Genomic DNA, 9,568 nt, shown 5'->3' on the forward strand with positions numbered 1-9,568 from the left:
ATTCTAACCTAGATCTGCATGGGTTAGAGGAATGAAACTGGCTACTCATCATGATTGCTATGTACATTCACATCCCACGACTGAACCCATGTCATTTTTGGCAGAATCTGTCAGACCATGAAATATAGCTAATTACATAACCGAGTGAGTGAGCTTCATGCCCCTTTGAACAATATTCCAGCAATATCACAGAGGGGGATACCAGATATGAGCTTCACACACTGTGCCAATGTGGGGAATCAAATCTGGGTCTTCGGCACAACTAGAGAACACCTTCACCACTAGGCTACCCCACTACCCCTGAAGCCTACCTTAAACCAGATGAACAACCTACATATGCTTTAACAGTTTAAAGGCATATTCTGACGACTAAGGCATCAAGACAATTTGCATGAATGATAATAGACAACGTCTTTGTCAATGAAGATGTCATATTTGCAATAAATACCAACAGAACACAAGATTATTACCCACGTGGTACTTCGTAAAGGTGTTTCATAACAAAGTGTTATGACACATATGTGTCATAACACCGAGTGATTTGATTGGCTAATACGTGAGCTTTGACATTACTGGTACTACTTTCATCACTCATTCCATTCATGATTTTCATTCAAGCTTTCACACCTGAGAGCATGTAAAACGAAAACATTACTATGGAATTAGATAAAATTTATTTCATTTAGTGTGGTTACTAGCATTATTTTCAATTCTATGATAACTCAAGTTTCTGTACTAAAAATGAAAATAAAACAATCTAAAAAAATATGTGAACAAATACGTCTAGTAGGCCCCTCATGAGTGTAAACAAATATGGCGTCACCCGTAAAAGTTATTGATTTCGTCAAAATTGACAGACAATTGGTTGGAAGAGTTGTGAATGTTATCAGAGATTGAATATCTACTGCGTGTATGTTGTCAGGACTGCACAGTAACACACAACATCAAAAGACGAGCAGTGTTCTTGTATCTCTATCACTGCCACTGTCAGCCGCATCCATTTGCGTCCTCCCGCACAAACAGGTCACCTCCCGTGGTTTCTTATGAAGGGATCAAAAGCACTTCCCAGAATCTAGGCTTGAAATCGTCTTCGTTCGAAGTTGTAGGCTGTGTTTTCAGACTCAATTTTTGGTGGAGTCTTCAACATAAACATCAAATCTCGACAAGTGGGAACTCCAAGCCAAGATGAGAAGGCGTCACTGGCATTCTGCGCAAAGGACACTATGCTCAACTATTTGAGACATACAGTTCCCTGTTATTCACATTCATCTTTGCTGTTGAGTTTGCCGCTCCTAATTAAATGCTCCCTAGAATCTTCTTCTTAGGGAACACTTCTAAACATGACGACTAGCCTGACAGTGATGGCCGACTGACGTTCAGGCAAGATTTAGGTCACGTAGTCAAGTTCAAAATATTTACACTTCGCAAGTGTTTTGATGAATTATATTATTGCTTTTGAAAAGAAATCCTGAACTGAAAAGGACTAAATTTTGATTACGGCTTGATTCTGTCTTAATTTGTTTATTTTCTTGAGATAAAGTGCTGTATAGGAAATACATTGCCTCTACGCAGCGTACGTTTTCCTGGAGTGAAGCGGTTGACATTCCAATCACCAACATGATGTATTAATCCGTGTTACATGGTTCTACAGAGGAAATCAAAATATTGCTTTATTTTAACGATATTTTCACTTTTTAAAACGTGGGTAATAAATAGGATACAAAACTCGTTCCCCTTTCATATCAAGTTTATGTCCCTCGTGAAATAATTTTGGTTTGTTACTCGCTAAAGCTCGTGACAAACCAAAATTATTTCATTCGAGACATAAACTTGATATGAAAGGGGAAGCTTGTTTAATATCCTATAATTATGTACCTCTTCAGTTTTAGGTTGTATTTGCTAGGCATTGTATCATATGCAGGGATTAAGATATCCATGTGTATTTGTCTTGTACACAGAGCTGCAATATTAAAGCATTCAACTGTTCATTGTGCCCATGCTTTAGTTAAAAAATACCCAATAATATATAATGAAATGAATTCACAAATATACAGCATTTACAACTACTGTTTTACCAAGAGAAATATTATTACTCGCCCGTTGAAGATACTGCAGTGTAATATTTTCACGTCAGTATTACAATAGTGTCATACCACTTGACATATGATCTCAAAGTGGTTCAAAGTTGTGACGCCACAATGCTAATGTTGATGTCGCGATTTTACTAGCCCTTGCTTGACTTGAAAGCTTAGAGTCCTCACACTGTAGGCAATTTTGCCGCAGTTTCTGTCAATTTATGTTGGCGAGTAATAAACAGAACACTAAACTCGCTTCCGTGAAATACCATTTTCATTAAACTCGTTAAAGATTTGGTATCAAACTCATTTTCGCTAGTCTGATACCAAATAATTAACTCATTTAAAAAAAATGGTACTACACGGAAGGTCGTTTAGTATCCTCTATGCATTGTCCCATTTTAGTACATTACTGCTGTCATAATTTGTGATATGAACAGATAGGACTACTCTGAATGTTTGAATGTTAAGCAGTTCTATAAATCTGTGACAATATCATTAGTATTCAGGAGCAGAAAACAATTTCCACAGGCTAGATATATGGCACTTAGATAGAACATTGTTTCCAATAACTATAACTATCATATGTTTCGCTTTATTTGACAATGTATCCATGTGTAAAGCTTATGTAGCAGGGCGTGGAGTCATCCCAAAGATGACATCCTTACCTTGTCAGCTTGCTGACGGGGTTAACCTCTTTGGTCATGTGGACAAGGTGTCTGACCTCGGATCAGAAGGTCCATCAATCGAATCCCAGCACTGGACTCTGAAATTTTGCGGCCGCTACACTTACAAAGTTAGGATGATGTGTTATTCAGATTCTTTACGTTGTCATGTATATTAAGACCATTAAAACTACATTTTAAAAAATTGCTGGACACAATTGCTGGACAACATTCTCGGAATGGACAGTGTTTGGTTTGGAATGCATGTCTTGAGTCCTTGTTGCTTGCTCTTGGTGCTGTTCTGGAGTGTTCACCCCTCTGGTCAGTGAGAAGGGGATAACATTTAGGAGATAAATAGTTGGTTTGTTCAGTTTCCATAATTCAATGGAATTTGACATAGACAAATTTAGTTTAAAACTGTCTGCATGAGCTCGAGATTAAATACTCTAAAATTTGCCTATGATGAATTCCTGTGACACTTTCTGTCTTAAACTAAAATTGCCTATGCTGAATTCCAGGGAAACCAGCTGTCTTAAACTAAATTTGCCTGTGTTGAATTCCAGTGAATCCCAGAAACTGAGCAAACCAAGCTATTTATTGGTACTGCAAACCAATTTGTAGTGAGAAGCATTTTTTCTCATGGTCTGCTTATCTATGACGGTTTGGTTTGGAGAGTGACAGCTTTTGCATGAAGGCAGTGATTTGTGTATGTGTGTGCAACTTCGTATTCTTGGAGATGTCTTTCATCATTTGTTACAGTGAATTTTAGCTAACACACCATGAGGTGTACCAAACAGAATCGAAGATATCGACAACAGATTATCAATTTTGAAAGGACGAATCATTATTGGGATTCATGTGGGATATGTATGATTTGAAGGATGAAAAAGGACACAGAAGGTAAGATTTCAACATTTCGCTAAAGCTCGTGACAAACCAAAATGTTTTCACATAAACTTGATATGAAAGGTGTAGCTCGTTTAATATCCTGTAAATATACATTGTAGTGTGTTTTTGTTGTTCTTTCGATGGATTTTCGGGAATAACGAACTACAGATATAACGAACTAATTTCAGTGGTCCCTTGGAGTTCATTATAAAGGTATTTTACTGTTCATGTATCAAGATATTATCATTCAATGTTACATCAGATGTAAATCATGTTGAAAGCTATTTTGGAGACATATTAGCCAAATTTGCCTTTATTCCTTTGACAATTGTGTTTTGATAAGTCATGTGACAGTCTATAGCAAAAGGGAGGTAAGTAACATGTAGCTTCCTTTTCGTTTGTTCACAAATGGTAAATGTTGCACATCTCTGAAGAGTTTTATGCCCCAAATAACTACTTTCAGTTACTTTCATTTTTCAATATTGACTGATCAATTATTTCCCTCAGGCCATTCTCTTCAACCTTGGCAAAGTGTGACTGGAGGGATGCTCGGTGGACAAAATGGTTCCAGGTCAGCATTAGCACTGGAATTTCCAAATTAATGGAGGAGGAAACTTTTGGAATGTTGAGATTTTGGCCGAATAATAATCTTTAAACTTGGAATATTGTACCATCATCTTTGAATAATTCTTCCAAGAATTTGTCATCTTCAAAGATTCTATAAGATAAAGAAATTAAGGTGGTAATCTACATTCATTATGCAAATTCATGCTGCGAAAGCAGTAGCATATCAGTGCCAACATGTTAATGTGCGGTTATTAAGTATTATTATTTTCCAGTATGTTGAATATTAGTTGACAAGGGTAATTTAACCAATCAGATTACCAGGACACACACACAATTGGTTTCCAATATGGACTTAAGACTCTTCACTGCACAGGGATAGATTAGCTTCACTCAAGTGAATAGCTTGAAAAATAGGTGTATGTATTTGTACCATTTCTTATTTGATATGCATCAATCACTGATAGGTATAGGTGCAGAACTGTCTTTCTGAGTGTGCACTGTGCAAGTGCTTCTAGTCTCAGCAGTGGTGTAATGACTTGCTGTTGCTAGAATGTTAATGAGTGAGTGAGTGAGTGAGTTTAGTTTTACGTCGCACTCAGCCATATTCCAGCTATATGGCGACGGTCTGTAAATAATCGAGTCTGGACCAGACAATCCAGTGATCAACAACATGAGCATCGATCTGCGCAATAGGGAACCGATGACATGTGTCAACCAAGTCAGCTAGTCTGACCACCCGATCCCGTTAGTCGCCTCTTACAACAAGCTGAGTCGCCTTTTATGGCAAGCATGGGTTGCTGAAGGCAACTATTCTACCCCGGGACCTTCACGGGTCCAGAATGTTAATCAGAATTAGCATAAAACATGAATTGTATTAACATTGGTTCATCAGGCCACTGTTGTGAATATCAGCATGCAGGAGATGAAACAACTTGCCCATATTTATTTCATGGATCAAGAAGCATTGTTAAAGTATTTGTTGGTTGTATATTTCTCAGGAAGTGACCTAGTCACTTTGCAGAAACAAGGAATATGTGGTCATTGTTTTCATACAATGTCGTTTTTAGCTTTCCACCAGAAAACAAGTATGGCGAAAGTACATCCAATAGATAGAGTGACCCTGTTCTGGAGACTCAGACTGCCCTATTTTCTCCTCAAAATAAAGCTTATCTACACTAATATATGGTGGTCACAATTCCTGCAAGTTCTTAGTACACTATGATGGGGATAAGTCAACATTTCAAAAGTGAAGCAGGATTCTACAAGGAATTATTCCATCCTCATTAATCTAGTCATCCTCCTCCCTGATTGGAATGAAGGTGAAATCATGTGGAAACAGTGTACTGCTTTCATATTTACAGGCTGAAGCATAGAATTACCTATCAAGTGGCAAAATGTTTGTTCGAATATTACCCTTACCACCACCGTCAAACAATTCAAAATAATAAACAAAAAAAATCTCTTACTTACCATCAACAATTGCAGTCATAACCTTTTGCTTACACTACATGCATTAGCATTTTGATCACACCGTGCTCTCCCATGTATGTAAATGACTTCTCAACTGTTGTAGTAACCCAATTAAAGTCAACTGTTCAAAACACTTGCTCATACTCTGCATCACTTGCTTCATAACCTACACTAAAATATCATCCCTACTGCAATAATGAGTTGTTCATCCATGTCTCTCATCCTTCCGTACTAGTCAAAAATGTCTCTCATATACGCTGTACGTTGTATACATTTCTGAAGAGATGTAACAAAAGTGTCATGTAACAGCAACAGTAGTATATGTTTGTCACATCCTGGTCTGGCACTAAAGAGGGTACATGATAATTCTTGAATAGATGAAAATAATTTTAGATATACAACTGTCAAGAACACTAAAACGTATCCTTGTACTCAAGTGAGTCAAGGTTTTTTTCAGACCTTGAGCTCCTTATAAGAGGTGCTTACTCCACACCTAGAAAACCAGTTCTCACGATGTCTGCACCCAACAGCTGTTCTGCCACACCTAGCAAACCAGTTCTCATGATTTAAGCACCCAAAAGCTGCCCCACCACACCTAGAAAACCAGTTATCATGATTTCAGCACCCAAAAGCTGTCCAGCCGCACCTAGTAATCCAGTTCTCAAGATTTCAGCACCCAAAAGCTGCCCCGCCACACCTAGTAAACCAGTTCTCACGATGTCTGCACCCAACAGCTGTTCTGCCACACCTAGTAAACCAGTTCTCACGATTTCAGCACCCAAAATCTGCCCCACCACACCTAGAAAACCAGTTCTCACGATTTCAGCAATCAAAAGCTGCCCCACTACACCTAGCAAAATTAGTTCTCACAACTTCAGCACCCAAGAGCTGTTCTGCCACACCTAGTAAACCAGTTCTCACAATGTCTGTCATACACCATTTACAACTTTTATGTCTAATCCAACAGTTGATAAATGCAAAAGCTATTTTTATCACATTTTTCAAATAATACAAATTCAACTTAAAAATTTCTAATGAAAATGAAAGTTTACACACTCACAGTGTCCAGGTAAAGCACGAAGCACAGGGACTTGTATCGCTTAGAAACAGCGTTCGAAAGACACATAGGTGTATTGACAGTACCCTAGTACTATATAAAAGGAAAGGGATGTAACAAAGAAACCATTGTGCTTTACCTGGACACTGTGAGTGTGTTCATTCTACTTTAATGATTCCCTAGAAAACGTCAATACTGTGCTCGTTGACAAATTGTTGCCAATGATTTAGAAAGATGTCCACCCAATCCCCACCCACCTCCATCCATATTACCTGAATATACATATATAATTTTTCTCACCAATAAAATTTAGGGAGAATAACAAATAGATCTTTAAAGGTATACAGGTACATCATATGCTTATTGCAATAAGTAAGTGTTACAATTCCGTATGCACTTTACTCGTATTCCAGCAATACGATGCAGCCCTAATTATTGTCATTTAAAATACATTTGTAAAGTATGAACCAGTCCCTAGCATTACAAACATGCATAATCATATTCTTCAGAGCAGCCAGTATATAACACCTGTTGCCTGACCTACACAGTGAAGGGAGAGATACCACAGATCACTTATACAACTAAAAGACAGGAAGATGGCAACACAAAACACTTAAATTCCAAGTTTCATTGACCTGTTGTACTGGCAGTGGCACCTACTGGCTGTTATTATTGGAAGCAAACTCACATGGAGCATACTACTAAACCTAACCATCTGACAGGCATGGGGCAGGCTGGGTCCTTTACAGTAGGACTGGCTCTAATTCAACAGTCGTGACTAAAGCCATCAAAGCAACAGGGTTGTAGATAGAAATCACAAGGCTGGCCTAGAATGTTGTTACGAATCGGGGCATGCTGATGCAATGTTCTACAGTGCGAAACACGGTTGCTGACGCGGGTTATACAATATACACTGGTGCATAAGTTACTATTTCACAAATACATATTGTCTTTACTTGCCATGCAAAGGCTCATTTTTCCATGGTCACTTCCATTCTGTCCCGACCAAACGTATAAGGCTATAGTATATATCTATAGCACGAAAAGGATTGACGTTCAAGACGATCGGGTCGTCACATGATTTTGGTGGGGTTTTTTTCTAAGTTACAACAGAAGTAATCACACTTGAACATCCCCACCTAACATGGACGGCAATCTATGTCAGCAAAGGCCTTCGATCAAAACATGGCACGCAGCACGTGTGCTGGAACATGGCAAGCGATGCCACTTGCTCGAAAATGGTCTTTGTAGAATACTGATGACTGTTTTCGCAACGACAAAATGTCGATTTCGCAACAAGCGTACCCAGATAGATATGCACGCATATTACTACATATATATAATAACCAAAGTGGACCTAAAAGCACACAAAACACTGATGATTGATGTGTTTGTGCAAGTCAATTTTAGGGTCTGAAATATCAGACAATTTTTAGGGTCTGAAATATCTTGTGAAGTTAAAACGGTACCTTTCCTTTTGGTAAGGAAAGTTAAATAAATATTTTCCTTTGACCAAAGTCAGCTCTTACCTTGAAAATAGCATACACCGTCACAAATGTTAGTCAGTTACAAGTGAGACTTGCTAGCAGACGGCTTCTAAACGAACGGGTTGGCACTGCTTTGCGGATTGGTCGAAATAAAACGAAACCAAACACAATGGTTAGTGGGCGGGCGCAGCTTCACGCGTAGAGGATGTAATCGCAACAACAAGCTGGCAGCCGCTCGAATGACTAGCTGAATATAACAACGAGGGTATGTAATACAATGTGATCGACGGCCAGAAAACAGATCGGAAAATGATTTGTGTGGACATGCTGTGACCATATGCCCCCCATTATTAACAACGCTACTAGTACATAGGACGACAACTGGGGCGTATACGAGCAGACATGCTTACAGACGATACGATACATCAACCGATATACGTGTTATTAACCAACGTGCACACTACGCTACCATATATTGAGTAGAATTTGAAGGAACCTGACAAAAATCTACAACTGCGCGTCATTATCCACTTATCACACCATAGTCTTGTAACATGTAGCTATTTAGATAAAGCGATTAGATAAACAATAATTAACAACCTCTAACAGTTTTTACAATGTTTTTAACATTTTCAAACGTTTTCAATGGTCATTAAAAACTTTCAGGATAAGAGATGGGGGTGGGTATGGGGGTGTAAGAGGGGCATCCGCCCATGTTGTGTATAGCTAATATATTTATCACAGCCAATATTTGGCTCATCTTACTAGTCTGTATATGGCTGATAATATATCACACCCTATGAAGGTCTCATCACGTGCCTGAAACAAGCTGACATTTCACACCCAATGTAGGTCTTATCACATGCCTGAAACAAGCTGACATATCACACCCTGTGTAGGTCTCATCACATGCCTGAAACAAGCTGACATATCACACCCTATGTAGGTCTTATCACATGCCTGAAACAAGCTGACATTTCACACCCAATGTAGGTCTTATCACATGCTTGTATGTAGCTAATATAACACAGCCAATATATGTATTATCAGCTGCCTGTATATAGCTGATATATCACACCCAATATAGGTATTATCAGCTGCCTGTGTATAGCTAATATATCAGTCAGTATGGGCGTTATCAGTTGTCTGTATATATCTGATATATCACTCCAAATATAGGTATTATCAGCTGCCTGTATATATCTCATATATCACAACCATTATAGGTATTATCACCGACGTGTATATAGCTGATATATCACAGCCAGTATAGGTATTATCAGCTGCCTGTACATAGCTGATATATCATAGCCAATGTAGGTATTATCACCGACGTGTATATAGCTGATATATCACACC

The 9,568-nt window shown here is 38.4% G+C and overlaps 1 protein-coding gene across 1 annotated transcript in view; it reads right to left on the reverse strand.

The window, feature by feature from the left end:
- LOC137286129 (sodium- and chloride-dependent glycine transporter 1-like) overlaps positions 1-8,325 on the reverse strand; it is a 154,911-nt gene extending 146,586 nt beyond the window's left edge. The window contains exon 1 of the mRNA XM_067817796.1: positions 8,252-8,325. The gene's annotated coding sequence lies outside the window, so the exon portion shown is untranslated. The remainder of the gene's footprint in view (positions 1-8,251) is intronic.
- Positions 8,326-9,568: the final 1,243 nt, after the last annotated feature.

This window comes from Haliotis asinina, chromosome 1 (assembly GCF_037392515.1).
Source record: "Haliotis asinina isolate JCU_RB_2024 chromosome 1, JCU_Hal_asi_v2, whole genome shotgun sequence".
Classification (NCBI taxonomy): domain Eukaryota; kingdom Metazoa; phylum Mollusca; class Gastropoda; order Lepetellida; family Haliotidae; genus Haliotis; species Haliotis asinina.